Consider the following 18,939-nt stretch of genomic DNA (forward strand, 5'->3'; position numbering starts at 1 on the left):
TTCATTTTGCATATGTAATGGATTACCTTGTGTATACACCTTGCTTTCTCTTGTGCTGTTATGCCTTAAGTTGGCGTTCTTGCTATCTTATGTTGTAAACTTCATGTAATGTCGTATTGATGCAGAACTGCTACGTCTGACCCACCCCTTAACAGCCGACATGGGCCAACGGTATTTACTTATTCACAATCTTCACAGGCGCTGACGTTGGAGTATTACGTCAAGCAGGGGAGGTATATATATATTGTACGATTGTGGACGAGCTCTCAAAATTGGTGCTATAAGCAAAGTATTTCTGTTAAGTGAACGTGGCTGTATTACTCCGCGGGGTCGGGTCCACTTTAATGGGACTTGCGCCCCTTCGTAGTTTGCTCCTTTCCTATTACGATCTCGTTGCGTGCATGACAACTTGCCGGAGAAGGAGTTGAACACAGCATTACCAGAGATGTCTATAGTTGGGCAACCCGTGATGATATGTGATGCAGAAACGGAACAAGAAATGTTCTAGATAATTCGAATGCATACGCTGGGGGCACCTAGGTTGCGGGTACGAGAAATAGCTTCGGAATTTACGGCGCAAACGTGGAACCCACGGACATCCGCTTGCACCAAGAATATCGTCCGTTAACCTCCGGACCACTATTTCTAAAGCTTCTGCCAGACGACGCTTCGAGAAAAATCTCCGCCGTGTGTTTCACGGCGACTTGTGTTCTCACATATCTTGGCCGTACGCTGAACCAGATCAAGATAGCACGCGACGATTCATCGCCCTGCAAGCACCGGAACGCGCTTTCCCGTTCTTGTAGCTCAACTCGACTCAATGTTATCATTTTTGATGTGCCTCTTCCTCTCCGCCCCGGGAGCTGAACGCAACACGGACGGTCCGAAGCAAGCACCCGTAAGCCGATCCTTGGTCTCCGCGTCTCTGTGCCGCTGTCAAAGAGCATAGCCAAGCCACTTGTCCAGTCGCCCGCCGAGTGCCGTCTGCGACGAATTTAGCAGACGACGGCGAGCTTTCGAGACTGACGGCCCGGCATGCATCGTTCCAACCGTGCCGGCTTCGCTTTCCTCCGGGTGCACGGTTTGTTCTTCCCAGAAATGCCGCTCGTTTTCCCGTCAGCTGTGCCGCCTTCCGCCCAGCGACCCCTTCCTTCCTTTGCTCAACCCCCTCCCACGCATTCTCCCCTCTCAGAGACTCTGAACACGGCCGCGTGCCAAAGAGAATTCGTGGGCGGCCCTAAGAATGCTCGCCGTGCAATTGTCTCTGCCAGCTGCGAGAGAAAAAAAGGCAAGTTCGACGGCCCTCTCGGCGGGTGGCTATGGCGCCCGCTTGTGTACTGTCATCGCCAACGGTGCTTATTTTGAGGTTGGTCCACACCGTCACCGTGCATTGTGCTAACGCGAGCCTGTGCTGGAACTCCACCGAAAAACGATTAAACGAACCGCGACGCTCGCGGGTACAGATGGCTCGTTTCCCGCATAACGTCTCCTACATGACTCTGTCCTAAGAGCGATAGCACGTCGCACTCAGACTTAAGTTATAGGAGCGCTTTAAAGCGAAACGCTAAATTAGCTCATTGATAAAGCAGGCCTTCAATACTCTTGCTTTTTTTTTAATTTCGAGGTGTGTTTGACTATATGAAAAAAAAGAAACCTTACGTATTCTTGCTTTTCTTTTCTTTTTTTAATTTCACGCGGTTACTCCGGTGCCCGTACGTCAATTTGACGTCACGGATTTCAAAGAAATTTTCCGTGTTCGGGTGCGCTAAGTGCAAGTGTGAAGAGACCATCAGTCACCTTCTGTGCCACTGTTCTCGCTTCGATAATCAACGTGAGACTCTCCAGTGTGCCTTGAATAGACTGGATGGCAGGCCATTTACGGAAGCGAAGATCTTGGGAGCCTGGCCTCACAGTTCATTAGCGCAGAAAGCAGTTCGAGCGCTTTTTCACTACCTGAGGGCAACAGACTTGAGTGCCCGACTATAGACATCCTACACGTAAGTTTTCTCTCTCTCTCTTTTACTCCCCATTCCCCTCCCCACGTGTAGGGTAGCAAACTGGACTCAGTCTGGTTACCCTCCCTGCCTTTACTTCTTCCCTTTTCTCTCTCTCTCTCTATCTCTACGTGTTCGGGTAAAGGTTCCAGAAATTTGCAAAGTTGAGTGTATATGGCTCTTCTCGAATGCAATTTAGTCCATTTCTAGCAATAAACAATTAAATTTACCCATTCGCAGACGCCGTCAAAATCCACTACCTCACGAGTATTGCTGGGTCGTCTTGTTGGGGCGTCTTGCACTTCAAGGCGGTCGCCACCCGTCTATTTTTTTTTTTTTTTGCCCTTTCTTGCTTACCAAGCATTTTGCGGCTTTTTTCAGTATTGTAGAACGGTGTGAATTGCTAGCAGAAGTAAATATAGTTTTTTCCTTAGTGTCGCTTTATGTTTTGAGGTTGAGCGTTCTGAAGCAACTCACGGGCGTTCGGCGTATACGCCGTAACTTAAAGGAGCCGGATTAATTTCAAACAACCTGAGGTTGTTTAACGAGCGCTTTCTTTTTCTTCTTTCTTTCTTTTTTTGCGTTCCGCCCCCGTCGCAAAAGCGACCGTACGAGGCCGGACATCGAACCCGCGACCGGTTGCCGAGCGGCCACGTAGCCCCTTAGCTATACCACGCCGGTTCACTCCGTCCTTAACCAACGCGACGGTCAGATATGGTAATCCACGTGTAACCGCGTGTCTGGGAATTTCCGCGAGGCGCCACGACTGTTTAGGGGTGCGATTGCGGAAATGTCTCGCTGCCTGTCGCTTCAACGGTATCTCTGGGCGAAGCAATATATTTCCCCGAGGGACAGTGGCGTAGCAACGGGGGGTGCCGGGGGGCCGTGGGCCCCGGGTGCAAGGGGCCAGTGGGAGGGGGGGGGGGGTGTCATATACGTCTGAAGACACCCGGAAATTGTCGATATCCTCGCCTTCCTCGACTACACCCGGTGGGGGGGGGGGGGGGGAGGGGAGGTGACAGAAGGCCTATGGGCCCCGGGTGCCAGATGACCTAGCTACGCCACTGCCGAGGGAACTCGAACGCGCGCAACGTTCGAGCTCAGACGCCCAAAACGCGTGCGCTGTGGTTTGTCTTCACGGGCAGGTGAGTAGAGGTTACGCAGATGACGGTCATAGGGCGCCACGCGAGAGAAATTGTTGAGCGGTGCCAAATTACGGACGGATCCTACGCGTCTGCAGACTACAAGCTGGTAAATCTAGACGTGCTCCCCCATCAGCTTGGGCAGCTGCGTTTCACGAGAAGAAAGTCCTGCTCGCATTTATTGAACTACTATAACGTGTACTGTGCAACCTTGAAAGAGATTGGAAGAGCTGGAGATTGTGAGACCTGCAAAATTTCAACTTCATGCGATGAGTTATCGGAAAAAATATGTATGGCTGTCTGTAACGTTACGCCGAAGTGTAGCCGCCTGAGTTCCCCATTTAAATCGTTCCTGCGGATACAGTGAAAGACATCCGGCGACCCTAAGATCGGATTTACAAAACGTCCACGTCGTGAATTAAGAAGCGTGGCCATAATCTGCCTGTACAAATGAGCTAATTCACGAGTGAAGGGACGGCGGGAAGCAGATGGCGAGGTGGAACGCCCGCAGGCAGGTGACTGTAGATCTAACAAAATACGTACGTTGCGGAGATAGTTGGTGATGCAATATTTTTCTTTCTTACGAAAGTAATCCAGCGCTACTTTTTTAAGACAAGGACACAGAAAATAATTGACGGGGACGGGCGCCAGTCCGGTCAAGTCTTTCTGTCTCCTCGTGTTAAAAAAGTAGCGCTGGATCACGTTCGTAAGAAAGCCGAAAAATAATGACACGAGAACGGAGATATAGTTTTGCTCGGGATATTCTCCTCTGTATTTGATGAATATTAGCTATAGTCGGTGACAACTGACTATAACAAATCTATACATATAGACCTCTATTACGTGTCCGGCATCGTACACATGTGTACACTTCTTTTTTTTTTTTTCACTTTGGCACTCCTGAGGCTAGAAAACAATGCAACAAATAAATATGATAAACAGCGACACAACGAGCAAAAATGCAGCAATAACACACAATTGAGAAAAAGACGAAGCACATGTACGGAAGGAGAGATAAACTGTGAGAAGATGGCAGAGGTTTGCAGCTAGTAACAAGGCTCATGAGATAGGGCGAAGCTCGAAACTCAAAGAAACAACAACACGTTTTGGAACATATCAAGATGGAGAAAATGACGATTGTAAAGACTTTGCATTCTGTGGAGAGGTGAATGCCTGCTGAAAGTGGCAGGGACGTGGAAGAGCGAGCCTGTGTTCCTTGGTAGTCTTCTGTGGAACCCGCTGTAAGACATAAGCTAACAACAACAATAATAATAATAATAATAATAATTTAATTGTAACTTCATTTCCATCCGGAAAGTAATGAGGGAACGAGAGTCATTGACCTAAACCGTCAATTTCTTTTTAATTCTTGAGAATTGCAAAATGGAAAATAATTACATTAAATCGTGGGGTATTACGTGCCAAAACCGAGATTTATTATCAGGCACGCCGTAGTGCGGGACTCCGAATTAATTTTGACCACCTGGGGTTCTTTAGAGCGCACCTAAGCCTAAGTACACGGGTGTTCTTGCATTTCGCCCCCATCGAAATGCGACCCCGCGGCCTCGTCCTTACCAGCAAACACCACGGCAACTAAGCAACCACGGCGGTCATAACATTGAAAATAAAAACTAAAAGAATAAAGTTTACTACTCTGTAACACAGCAATAAAAAGAGGTTTAACACTTTTGTAAACTGCACCTAAGAATGCATCTAAAGCGAACAAAATTGATGTACGGTTATACACCGCTCTGAACACCTACCTATTTGTGAGCAAGTCCTATCTAAAACCCTCGTAAACACTAACAAATGCGTGACAGCTGGAAGAGCATATATCAAGTTTGTCCGCTTTACATGCTCCAACGGATGCAGAACTTCGATATCGGTCTTGGCGCCGAGTTTCGGATCTGTACGGATTTGTGAACTTGGTCGCACATTTTTTTTTTTTTTTTTTTTTAGAAAACTGTCCTGCTTTCAAGAAGTCTTGTAAAAATACCTACGCCCTAAATCAAAATTGCGCTTGCTGCAGTCTCTATAATGTAACCTTTTTTCTCAAATATAACAAACTCCATTAAAATCAGCCAAACGGCGAACCTGTCAAGAGTGCTCCACTTGCATCTGGCCTCAAACAACCTCCGTGGTTGCAAGGGATATAACTCATATATCTACCAGAACATATACGTTTGTCTGTATATGTCTGTCAAATATAATAATAAGCAGTTCAAAGCGGTAATTACGTTTCATGTGCCAACTGCACCACTTTGTACCCTCTTTTTTTCTCTTCTTGCTTTTTCTGTTTTCCTGCTTTCTCTCTCTCTTTCTTTTATATTTTATTTGTACTGCACATGATAGAACAGTACAACCCGTGACATGAGGGCGGGAGTACAGTGGGATTAATGGTTGCGGTGAGGAGCCCTAGAAGACGTCTCGACTTGGTGCCTAACAACTACTTGTATCCGTGCCGAAATAGCTCAGTTGGGAGAGCGTTAGACTGAAGATCTAAAGGTCCCTGGTTCGATCCCGGGTTTCGGCAGTGACTTTTTTTATTTTCTTTTTTTCTTTTTTCACCTTACGCTGATTTTTCAGAGCTGAAATTCAACTACAGTTTTATTGACATCATCCGCTTACAAGTCAAGTAGAGATGCACCATCCCTACGAACCTACATTGTTCATGTCGCCGATGCGATAACATTACGTTGTAGCTCGCCTTAATGTGTACCGCTGCTGAAATATCTAGTTCTTTGTCGAGTTGCGCCTGCGTTGGCTCAAAGCAAAGGTCACGGTGTCTGAATGTGCCGCTTTCCACCTATCGCAAGACTTTTCCGAAGTATACCTGACCCACGAGCACAGGGAATGCTCATTTCCTCCAGTTCCCGTGCTTGTTACACTCATTACAAGGCAGTAAGAAGCAATCTGTCGTTTATCAACAAGGAAATGCTAAAAGTTCTCATAATGGAACTCGCGAAATACTTCCAACGGCATCCACCATCGGGGCTTGCGACGCGAGTTGCTCCAGAGAAGTGCAGCTTGCGCCGAGAAAGACGCCGTGGAGGTCGCCAAATTGCCAGTTAGCTGGCACTCAATAGAATAAGACCACCGATACGGGTCGGCCGAGCTAGCTTTCGGCGTGACAACTCGGCAGAACATCGCCGAACAACGCAAACTAAAACACTGGAGAGCCGCACTTTTGCGGCCTCCAAAGCCTAGACATTCAGTCATAACGACAGCGAGACCGCCCGGTCGGGTAGCCGTGATCGTATAGTGGTTAGTACCTTGCGTTGTGGCCGCAATAACCCAGGTTCGAATCCTGGTCACGGCACTTTTCTTTTTTCTTCGGCTATTTTTTTTTAACAAGGGCGTTTATAGTATGCATAAGCAACAGCACCGCAACATCAGTCCTTTTTTTATTTCTTTTTCAAATAAAAACACTATCGTCACACCTGCTTCCGACGCGCGTTTTACGCTGCGTTCAGCACCAACTTCTTGTCTTTACAGGTGTTTGCTGTGTACTTATGCACATTACGTCGTTGCATTCTGTGAACTGTGCTACAAAAAAAAAAAAAAAAAAAAGATAGATAATGACGGTGGCCGTTGACGTTGATCGGAGTATTCAAAATGAAGTTGTCTGCCGTGCATCTGCATGATGAGCTTTTAAAGTGAGGTCGCTTTCATACTTTAAACTGGTATTGAACGCGTCTTTACATGGTCTGAGTTAAATCGAACATTTTTTTTTTTAGCAAAACGTAAACAATTAAATCTACTTTGCTTCCACAGTACACGCGACAGAATGAAATGTTTAGTTGCCCGTATCAGTCACTTAATTTGCCAGCTACTGTGAAAATTACTCTCGCACTCCTGTGACATAACTAAAGTGTCAAATAAATGTCCTGGAACTTTGAGAGACAAAGCCCTGAGGTAATGTCCTGTGGCAATGTCCTAGAAAACCGTCAGTGCATACTTACTTACGTTGCAATCTTCGTATAGGAGCAGTGCTTGTTCATTAAATAAATAAATAAATAAATAAATAAATAAATAAATAAATAAATAAATAAATAAATAAATAAATAAATAAATAAATAAATAAATAAATAAATTGTATATGCGTCTACGGTGTATCCAAGCTAACATTAGTCATGCTGTTGGAATGCTAGAAAGGAAAATTATTTCACCTGTGCGGCATGCCCGAAAACCGCAAAATCGAAATTCCGGTGGCGACGCGGCCTTGAAGTTCCCGCACCAGCTCTGTGTGACGTCATAGATTGTGACGGCGTCTTTATTGGGTCTAGTTAATTATTTATCGGTAAGCACTGTCTTTTAAAAGAGCATAAGACTGAACATTACAAGTTCCGGGAAGTTTTACTAAGCCAAGGAAACCCAAACAGACAAACACACGCACACACACACACACACACAATATTTTGAAATCCATGACGTCACGTTGAAGTAACGGTGCCGAAGTACCGGCGCGAAATTCGAAAAATTGACCTTCAACCTTCATTTTCCCCTTTAATAATCACCTGTTATCGGGAAATTAACGAAAATTTTGAAAATTCGTTATCAGTCTAAAGTTATTCAGTACGTCAGTGATTAACACTTTACAGTCCCTCGAAAAAAGGCAGCCGCAAGATACAATTATCCCACCTACGGTGTTGCGTCATCACGTAGATACTGGCTACGCTTACATGAACTCGATCAGTAGGAGTGCGTCGAGTCAAAATAGCCTGACTCGACAGCGTTTATATACACTCGTATTTGACGGGTCGAGATTGCAGCGACAGCCTGCGTCGTGACCAGAGATAAGACAGCGTCTCGTTAATCACTGCTGGCTGGTAACCATCGACCTGACCTGTCCGCATTTGCATGTGCGCTCCAAATGGGTCGGACTGGGCTGGCTGGGTAACCTAGGGTGCCTCAATGCGCACTTCGTCCCGACGCGAGGAGGTTATCGAGGCACCCTAAGTCAACCTATCCCGTGCAGTCGGGCTGGTTCAGCCAACCGCTAGCTGACAGCTCAGACGCTACTCAAACCCCTTCTCCATCGCTCGTCGGCCCGCAAGGCAGTGAAAGCCCTGCTTCTTGAGGTCGAGTGGACTGTGTAAAGTGCCTTCGACTGCGTGGTGCAGTGCGAGCGCCCAACGCCTCTCTCTCGTCCTTCCATACCCCTTTTCCCTTCCCCCAGCGTAGGGTAGCTGACCAGTGCCTTCACACTTTCTTTTCATCTCCTCTAAGAAGACGGAAACATACAATACGCATTCTCCAAGGGACTGATTGGATTTTCATCTTCTCATATTTATTTCATTTTCTTTTTTACATTTTTGTAATAGCGCGACCTGCGATGACATTTTTTACAGCGAAGCTGCATGTCACTGGCATCCCGGGATATCTTGGTCTCCGTCGACAGACAGTTCCACCAATCACAGAGGAAGGTGCGCGCCGCGTGCGCCCCTGGGTTCCTTGCAGGGTCACCAGATGGCGCTGGCATCCGCGTCAGCGACAGTACCGGCCGTGCGGGGGGCAAGAAAAAAAGGAACCAGAAAGCTCACCTTCGCGCATAGCGTTCGCCGCAAGCGCTTCCCGGTAAAGATCACTGTTGCGTAAGTTGCAGTTGCCGGGAAGCGGCAACTGTAGCACACGAAGCAGGGAGTGACGTCAGTACACTTTCATATGTAAAAGGAGAACCCGCCTAGCAATTGATTTCATTTGTGTTGTGATAGCGCTATGGAAAGGCCACGAATAGTTAGGACTCTCGAAGAGCAGTATGAACACGATGAGCGAGGAAAGCAAGAGCAACGTCAATATGCACAACGGCGTCGGGCTCAGGCTCGGCAGGACCCAGTTCATGGCTACGTCACATTGCTCTATCGGACCAGGTAATAATACCGCTTCGCTGGCCAATCGCCTACACAGTGTGGACTGGAGCTCAATTTTTTCTGGTGCTACTGCCGTAATCTCTTTTTGCCATTGCTCTTTCTTTTTGAGATCTTTTGATTTCTTTTTTTTATTCTTGTTTCCATTCTACAGATCTTCCGTTTTTATGTTTCTGCCCCCTCCTCCCTGAAGAGTAGGCAGGCGTGCCGTTTCCAGTCTCGGTTTGCTAGCTTGCTCCTTGCTTTCTTTGCCTCTCCTTCACTTGTATATATGTTTTCAACCTATATAATAAAGATATCAATAATTGATCGGTCGACCTCTCATATGAAGGAAGTTACGGTAATTAAGGAAAGTGCGCAGATGACGCGTCTGAGATGCAAAACATTTTTTTTTCAGGGACGCAAAATTGCGGCGGGGGAGGGGTGAAGGGAGTGGAGACGGTAAAGTATTTAGGTGCCCTTAGAAGTGGAATGACATGCGAGTCAGACTGAAGGCTATGGCGTTCTGGTGCAAAGCGCGAGGTCGTGGGTTGAATTCCTGACCGTGGCGGAATGCAAGAAACTCATCCAGAGTCCTCCATTCCGGTGTTCCTCACAGCCCATGTACTGTGCAGCTTGAGGAGGTTAAACAGTTTTTTTTTTCTTGGAACACCCTTGATGCACAGCTAACCTGGAAGTTTACTTTCTTTCATTATTATTATATGGTTGTTATTGTTGAGCTCATAGTCCGACGCAACCTTGCTTCGGACATTTCCTCCTATTTCCACCCACAAGTCGGTTATCCGGCGTCGGCGCCGCGCGTCTTGCGTCGGACGTCGCCAAAATTAGTCAACCAAATTCCGAACCCCGCATAACCAACCACTCTTCTACCACTAAAGTTGGTCATACCTTGTATTTTATTATTTACAAAGTTATTCCTCCGGATTGTGAAGACGGCATCCCACGAACAAATGTAATGGGAAAATAAAACACCGACAGAGCATATATCCTTTGTTAGCTCTTCTCAGACTGAAATATTAAAATTGCAAAACAATAAGAGGACATCGACTCATGCAAGAGGCCACGTTTCTACCAGAAAGCTTGCCTTCATGCACATCGCTTCGCGTTAAACATTTCGGTTACACAAGCTGCAGTTGCCGGGAAGCATGAAAATCAGTAAGGGGTATATGAATTCTATAGCGTTCCACTCTTAAAGGCGAAGCTTAAGCGTTCTCGAATTCTTTTTTCTCGGGGTTTCGATTCTGTCATCATCGTTCGGAAAATAGTCACCGCTAGTAACTGCAAAGGCGCCAATTGCAATGTGCGCGCCGCAGAGACGTAGCCGACAGTAAAGCGAGGAGTTGCAACGGCAGCCGAATGAGTGTCCCGCGCGGGGATGGACAAATTAGGATGCGACAAACGTGGGAGCAGTGAAAACGAACGAAAAAGGAAACATTAAAAAAAAGGACAAAGAGGCAGACGAAGACAGACACGCTTTCCGGGAAGAACCGGCCCGTCAAAGCTCGACCTGAACGATGTTGCTAACAAATTATCCCAGCATTCAGCGGAACAGAAGGGCGCCGCTAAACCACGTTCTGGTCCTACGCGCGCTGTAAAGGAATAAAATCACATGGAAGACGCGAACGAGGAACAAGATGGTAGAAATTTACGACGCCTGCCGGACGCACGCAGTTCGCACTCTTATCAGAAAGCTTAAACGGCGCCTTCGTCGAGAAGAAGAAGCCGCGTTTTGTCCCTCTCCCGTTCAGCATCTTTCTTTCTTGCCGCAGGCCTCGGCTATTCTGGAAGTCTCGAGGGCCGCGTTGATCACAAAAACATTTTCCAGCCGTGGCTGTTCGCTCGCGACCACGTTAAAGCCCACGGCTAAACACGTGACGGTAAAAGAGATAGCGCAGCTAAAGAATCGTAAGTGAAGCAAAACAAAAATTAGGTGCCGGAACGGAGGAGGGCTGCTTGGAAGCAAAGCGAGGCACGAGGAGATCCCGTGCTGTCGGCAGATCCTCAAAGGCCGTGCAGCAGACGACAAAGATGCCGCCGCGGCAAAGCAGACGATCAGCCTTTTGCCCTTCTGCTGCTACTTCTGCCACTCCCCTCACCCTCCCGCGCAGTGCGCCGTCTTTACAACAGCACCACGCACAACAATCTCGGCTTGGGAGAATTAGAAAGAAGGAGGGCGGCGAGGAAAAAGAATATACAAGAAAGATCGCGCTCAACAAAACCGCAAGACAAGGCCGCCGCGTGCGAGATCCGTGCCCGCGGCATCCCTCTTTCTGTTTCGTTCTTTTGTGATTTCGCAGCGACGACTGCGCCCGCTTCACTCGCCCGCCATCTGAAGAACTACGGAGGCGGAGCCATATTTTTTTTTCCCCGATAATTAAAGCAGACGTATCCAGATGGCGCCTCTACCGCTCCGAGGAGGCGTCGTCTGCTAGCCGTCTGCGAGCAGACAACGTGCGTGCCCCATTAGCAGTAGGCCGTAGTTTACTCTTCGAGGCTCTTCTAAATTGCAGCGAGCACGTCGACAGCGGCGACAACAGATAAAGGCGCTCAAGCATTTTGTTGGCAGCGGCCGCGATAACGCGAGCCTCGTCGGTTCCACGTATGCCGCAAACGACGGCGTTACATCACACCGAGATAAAGAGCTGCGCTCCACTTATTTAGGCTCGAGTGCCGTGGCCGAGTTTCATTGTGCTAAGCGGGGTTAGATAAGAACTATCGGTGGGATGGGCCAGCTGCCTGCGTGCGCTACGGGATCTCTCCGGTTGTATACATGGAGGCCTCTAGCGGCAGGCGTTCTCTTATCGTCATTTAGAACCGTACCAGTAGGGAGGGCCTATAGCGAGTTCACTGTAACAGCAGACGATAAAAAAGCGCTAGATATGCTGTCTACAAGAGAGCTGACGCTGATGTGTGCTACATTGCCCAGCTGTACCCAGAACATAGTGCGTCAACAGGGTGCAGAGCTGCTGAAGACGCAAACAAAAAAGAAATGTAATGAATGTATTTTTGTTGTTGACGGTCACTGAATACATTGATTCATTCGGATGTCAGTATTCTTAAAATGCGCGCGTTTCGAATTCGGAAATATATTTATACAGAAAGAACGGTGTTGACTTCTAAGCAGATGACTCCACCATGGAGATTGTCGCTTCTGCACTTGCAAATGGTATTTGTACTACCTGTGTTTTGCCGGTGTGGTTTGGTCATGTACGGCGCCATTTGCACTGATTATAATATAATGGTAATAAGCGCCAGTTAGGTAGCGCAGTTCTCAAGTATCGCAACCGTGTAAGACGCAGGAAGATGTACCTCTGTTCTTCCCCGAGCAGTGGATAAACACGACACATAAGCCTGCCATTTTTGAAGCTTTTGCTGTTGCAATCGCAAGTTCATATCAACAATTATTTTTAAGGAGACTGACGTACTTCCTCTTAAGCCTCATGCATTAGTGTAGAAGCCTTAATTTTCTGATATTTAAAGAAATAGTGAAAAAGGAAAGAAAAGGAGAGAAAAAAATCCGACATGATGCCTTCTCAATCTCCGGTAACCTGCAGCGAGTTAATGGAAGCTGCAGCAATAGGAAGTAACGCCTAGTAGTAACAAACGCCGACCTTGCGCCGCTAACAACTGCAAGCGCGGAAGCAGAAGCACAATGTACAGGCAGAGATTCCTCGCTTTAATTTATTAATTGTGTCGCAGCTACCTTGGGTCGCAACAGCTTGCGAGCCGCAGGGCTTAACCAGAGACTAACTTTGTTCAAGAATACCAGATGGCGCCACACGTGGTGCGAGTGGCTCCGCCCTCTCTCGCCTCGCACCGCACGCGGACGTCCCACGCGCGACGTTCGAAAGCGGACCGGACCCGCAACCGGTAGCAGACGGCTTTCGCGGGCCACCGGAGCAGACGGCGCGTAGGATCGCCGCAACCTCTCGCGGTCACGGTCACGTGTCTCGAACGATGATACGGCACCTCTCTCGCTAGGGTCACAGGAGAGAGGTCATTCCTAGCGGAACGACCAACGGACAATCTGGCTGCCGCTTGATGACGAAGAAGCTTCAGGACAAGCAAAGGCTGCGAGTGACAGTGTCGGTCGATCCACAGTTTTTCACTTCTGAGAGTTCTACAGAGGAACGCAGATGACGCTGACAACAAAAGCTGGCTTAAATCACGTCAAGAAGGCGTCGATATCCGAAGGTAGTAGATGTCTTCGACTATCGACAGGACGTACTTCGGCTGTCCCTGTTGGCGATGGGAGATACAGTTAAACTGCGTTGAAATGGCCAACTGTGCGTGTTACTGCAACAATTCTCTGGAGTTGGAAAGTGTAACTCTGCCGCAGTGTTGCGTGAATCCAAATGCAAATTAAGTTTACGAAGATCGTCGCACTTATTGCTGACCGCAGGGAACTTCAGATCCTCAACTACACCCCCCCTCCCCCCCCTTTTTTTTGCTCTTAAAGATCATCCATGTGCACCTCTAACCGACCACGCGTGTGCGCTACCCAATGACTCCTGCTTGAGCGCTACGTAGGTTAAGAACCAACTCAAAGGAACTCCTTCAATGTCGTCGTACCATTCCTGCCAGGGTCCAAGACGTACATCGCTTCTAGAAGCCAACGGCTCCAAACAAACCAGAGGTCCAAGAGTGTCGGCCTAGCTGGCTTCGCTTCAGATGACGGACAGTTTGAAGTTGAACTTGGCAGACTTTATAGAGGAGCCATTCTCAGCGGGCTGTAAATAAAAGACCCCGCACGCCAGCGTCCGGTCATAGGCAGTCCTGGAGCCACACCTGGCGCGACCTCGGCTTTTTGGATAGGTGACATGATGTCTGCATTTCCGTAGTGTGTGCTTGTTGTTTCGCCGAGAAGCGTGGACTGTGCGACGTAGTCCAAGGTCGTCGGAAGTGCTCGTCGTGGACCGCGATAAACCTTCGAGGATTAAAGTCAAGCTCAAGATCGACACAACAGCCAGTGGTGATTCCTTTGTCATCAGAGTGGATTTCTAATCGCCCCGGCCAGTTCGGCAGACATGTTCTTCTATCGCCAACGCTTCGCAGGTAAGTTTATGTGAAGAATCTGCAACGGTAATCCCATTTGGCCCGTGGCGTAGCCCGAAGTTGTTTTCGGGGGAGGGGAATGGAGAGGGTAGCAGGGCAGGATGCATATTAACACAAAAATTTCGGAGGAGGGGGAGCGGATTGGCACGTGCCCGGTGCGCGAACCCCTGGCTATGCAACTGCATTTGGAGGAAGTTGAGCGTATCGAAAGACGCACGAGAATGGTTTTCGATTTCTGAGTTGGACGCAGAAGTGTTTGCTTGCTGTTGAGCGAATGTAAAGGTACGTATATGGACGATATCACTTGCACACGGTTAAACTAGGGCGAAGGATGTCGGAAGATAAACAAAACTCTGCTTGAGAATGTATGTGTCTAAGAAGCGTACAAATTGTTCCAACATTTTCACAGTGACCTTCGTGAACAAGCTTCTTGCCGATAAATCTTGCATTTTCTTTTCTTTTTCTTCTACTTCTTTTTATTTCGTATGTCGTTTCCTCTAAGTTCTCGTTCCTTACATGGCCAGTGCAAACCAGCATGTAGAAAAGAATTACGCGCGGGCATATATATATATATATATATATATATATATATATATATATATATATATATATATATATATATATATATATATATATATATATATATATATATGCATGAACGAAGAACTGCAGGCGCAACTATCCAGTGCCTAAAAGGCATTGATTAAATAAAGTGGCAACATTAGACAGGTGTCGATAATTTTGTCTGTCTCAGTAACTACGTCCACGATTGGTTCCAGTATATGTACCGCACTGATTTCCTACACATATGAATTGACGCACCGACTAACTTATTCGACTATTTATTCGGTGTACTCGAGTGAAGCGACATTTCTAAATTCGATCGAATGCAAATATTCCAGAAGAAACGAGAAAAAAAAACGACATCCAATTATTCACTCGAATATCGAATATTTACTCATTTCTAAACAAAGCGAAATATTAAAGTTGTGTTGAGTTCGCTTGGTAAAAAATAAATAAATAAGAGGAGTAGCCGCCACCGTTATAAAGTGACTACATCTCTTTCTATTATTTTCATTTCAATAAGGAAAAAAATATAAGGCTTATCTCCTTAATGTTATACATTCGGTTAAAGATGTACGAGCCAAAACCACGATCTGATCATGAGACACGCCGTAATGGGCAAATCCGTGTAACTTATGACCACCTGGCGTTCTTCAACGTTCACCAAATGCACGACATGCACGAGAGTTTTTTCGCATTCTGACCCCGTCGGGACTGCTCGGCCGGTACTGAACCTGTGACCTCAACATCGCAATGCCATTAGCCACTGGGGATATATACGAGTATATATATATAACGGCGCTCAGAACAGGACAGGGGAAAAACTAATGCTACATCGGCGCCGCATTGCCGAAAAAAAAAAAAAAAGATGAAGACGTGGAAAATTGCTTTGCGTAAATCGAGTAAACAAATTTGTAAGCCGCGTTAAGGGGGAGCGCATCCTTATTGAACGACTGGAAATTATTGAACATGAAGTCAGCCACACGCCGTGCGCTTGATCGGAAATTGCAGTGCTCAGCAACCGCGGCTGGACTGCAACACAATCATTCGGAACATGCCGGCATTCGAACCTTAATTGGTCTCGCCCTCTGTATAGACACCGGCGGGTGTTCTTATCCCTTGTACGTATATCAGAACAGATGTGATCAAACATATTGAATTGCGGATTCTCGAATCAAGTACGAATGGAATAAAGAAAAGACTATTCGATCCGCAACCGAAATTTCTAATATTCCCCAGGCCCCTACACTGTCTCTCAGATGCACTTAGTTGCGTGTCGCATAAAACTGTATGTACAAGGACAAGCGGTGTTTCCGGGGGACTAAATATCGCATCTAAATTTTGCATGGATAGGAAATGAGAAATCGTTTTTCCTCGCGGTCAGCCCTGCCTATATAGTTTGATGAATTTTGATGATGACCTAAAAGGAGGGAGACGCAGTCGCGTATGGTGACCACCTCACGAAACTCCCTCGTGCAAGCTATAGCAGTTTGTGAGACGCCTGGCACATTAACCACGTCTCATATAGAAGCAATTATAAAAAGCCAGCGTGCGCATCTTCTAGCTGACGATGAAGGTATAAAAAAAGAATTGGAGGACGCTTAAGATTCGCCTTTAAGAGGGAAACGCGATACTATAGCATTCAAAGATCCCTGACTGCTCCTTACGCTTCCCGGCAACTGCAGGTTATGTAACCGTAATGATTACCGGGAAACGCTGGGGGCGAACGCTGTGCACGGAGGCGAGGTATACGGCGCTCCAAATAAGACAGACCTCAAACGGCCGCTGGAATATACGGGTTTGTGTCATGGGTTTCCGCGTAACAGAATCATGTTTTCTCGTATATTCAAATTACAGTCCGACGCTATCGTGTCTGCAGGATGTGTGCAAGTCGTACTCTATGAATTTTCCGCCGAATTTTACTTTGAGGAATTCGATTATTTCAGTAACGCCTCTGCGCCATGCGAAGGACCTGCATGCGTGGATCGGGATGATTTTTCTGTAACGGATAACGCCGACGCCGTCGCCTGGTATTCCGCGACATGGCTATCGCGTTAAAGCAATATCACTCTAAAACAAGATTACACCCTTTGGGTTGTATCTTACCTCGCAACGATAAACGTCCCCTGTCTTGTCCGCGTTTCCTTTCTTTAACGCCGCGAGCCCGGTACTTCCCAGTAACGAACGGCATGCGTGTTATCAGCATGACATAGCGTTCCCGGCAGGAAAGTATAGCGGGCGCGGCGTTTTCAAGAAAGGAAACGCTAGCAAGGCAGATGGCGACTACTGCTGTGTGGCAGATACACACCGCAAAAGGTGTAAACTTTACCTAAGAGTGCGGGCACGTCGTTTTGTGCGGTTATTTCGGCCCGTTTCAGTGCCGAATAAAACTTCCGCTTGCACTGCATTTACATGTTGGTTCGGGTACAATTCGCTGCGCGTCAGCTGCGGCGCAGCCGTATACTGTACAAATCTGTAAATAAAAAAGACGGCGCACATTGTATATATACAATGTGTTGTGTTTCGATGCGCCGCGTTCTCGAAAACTAGGGAAGTTTCGCTAGCATGGACAGACATCGGGGATGTGGTCTACACGATTTTTGTTTTACACACGACAGATTCAACGTGTATTTAGAAAAAAAAAAGGTATGTTACTAAATGAACGATTAAAATCCAATAACAGTTCAATTCACTCTATACACCACGCTCACGAAAGCGTCTCCCGTGCACCTTCCACAACAGTCGCAAAACGGTTGTTAAATTTGACTCGCGTAGTCAATACCATTGATAAAACACGTAGTGCATAACGGGCAATAACTACAATTCCATTGCATTTACTTTCAGACGAGCAAGCGCAGCGTTATGTGTATGCCACTTCAGGTGACCTTATAGTTGTGGTTCGGGCATTGCATCTTGACAGCGCTACTATAACTTTCTGGAGCTCTGGGAAAATTACCCCATGAAAGAGCGACCGCACACAAGCTCGCTTGTAGCGTACGCATTCTAATTAAAGCCTTCAACGTGTGCCCGCTACCAAATTCTAAACGCCACTTCCTTGCTCCTAATCGACAGCCTAACCATTGTGGCAACCTCTCTCATGCATACCTCTTTCATTTCGTTGTATTTGTGGATTTAAAGGATGAGCTATTACAAATTACGCTTAGTTTTCGCGATACATACGCGGAAATAGGCGATGAATCAACGCATTGAAACAACATCACGGCGTATAACAATATACACACTGTGACAAAATGGATACTCTACTAGTTTCAAGAGGAGATTTACGGAAGCCTGTATATTCCAAATAAGGGCAACATGTTCATAGCTCAGCAACGTAACTCATAATTCAGGAAATAACGATGAGTCTATTTAGCATGAAGAATACAAAAAGAGAAATTTGTGTTTTCCGAAATGGATATTTCAGAATGGCGTTCTGACGATAATATTGAATTCGTGCAAGAACGAGTACCAGCCCAAGGCTACCGGCTTTTGCAACGAAAATGTTTTTGCATTCGCCCGCAGCAGAAACGAGCGAGTTAAGTACCTCCGTTTTATGCTGGAAATAACTTAGCTGCGTATATATTGGAGTGCATCCCGCAAACAACGGCACAGAAGCGCGCTAAAAACGCGCCTATAAAGCAAGACTTCCGGCACCTGCTCCCCTCCACTCCCGACATAGCTTCAAGGCATAGAACTTGTTCCCTGCGTTGTGTTCGGGTTGCAAAAATTCCAGCTCGCACAGGCTCCAACTATATATACGGCGTAATCCAGTTTAAGTTGTCCGGTAATTTTAAAGATTGCCTGTTGCAGCTAACATAACTCTCGTCCTTGAGCCGGATTATATTCAGAGAGGCGGACATTACTGGCACGAGAAATCGAAACACACATTCGTCAAGGTAAAGAAAATTCAATAATTAACTTCTTAATGAATTACATTACGGCCCATACTGCAATTAACAAATTGTAGCCGGTGAGTTTGCAAGGCGTATCCACTTGGAAATGAATTCCCAAAATGACACCAGTTTGGAGATATCCGCCGCCAAACTTGCCGTAAATATGCACCCTTGTTCCACTTACTTATTTAACAGAACGCTCTTTTATGCATTGAAGCACGAAAGTAAATGCAACGCCCATGTACTTCGTCCCACGCTTTGACAAATAATACCTCGAAACTGGTCTCATCCTGGAAATTCATTCCTAGTGGATACATCTTGCAATCTCACCGGCTACAATTCGTAAATTGCAATATGTGCCATGAAGTAATTAATTAAGAAATTAATTAGCGTATTTTCCATTAAGTACTCCTATATGTGTTTC

The 18,939-nt window shown here is 46.7% G+C and overlaps 1 protein-coding gene and 2 non-coding genes across 3 annotated transcripts in view; all 3 read left to right on the forward strand.

The window, feature by feature from the left end:
• Window positions 1-5,596: 5,596 nt before the first annotated feature.
• TRNAF-GAA (transfer RNA phenylalanine (anticodon GAA)) lies at window positions 5,597-5,669 on the forward strand. Its single transcript has one exon. It is a non-coding gene; the product is annotated as a tRNA-Phe (tRNA).
• Window positions 5,670-6,383: 714 nt separating this feature from the next.
• TRNAH-GUG (transfer RNA histidin (anticodon GUG)) lies at window positions 6,384-6,455 on the forward strand. The gene has a single exon. It is a non-coding gene; the product is annotated as a tRNA-His (tRNA).
• Window positions 6,456-12,854: 6,399 nt separating this feature from the next.
• The window catches only part of LOC126538836 (heparan sulfate glucosamine 3-O-sulfotransferase 6-like), a 119,846-nt gene continuing 113,761 nt past the window's right edge, over window positions 12,855-18,939 (forward strand). Inside the window, exon 1 of the mRNA XM_050185555.2 lies at window positions 12,855-14,058. The gene's annotated coding sequence lies outside the window, so the exon portion shown is untranslated. The remainder of the gene's footprint in view (window positions 14,059-18,939) is intronic.

The sequence above is a fragment of the Dermacentor andersoni genome, chromosome 8 (assembly GCF_023375885.2).
Source record: "Dermacentor andersoni chromosome 8, qqDerAnde1_hic_scaffold, whole genome shotgun sequence".
NCBI classification, from domain to species: Eukaryota; Metazoa; Arthropoda; class Arachnida; order Ixodida; family Ixodidae; genus Dermacentor; species Dermacentor andersoni.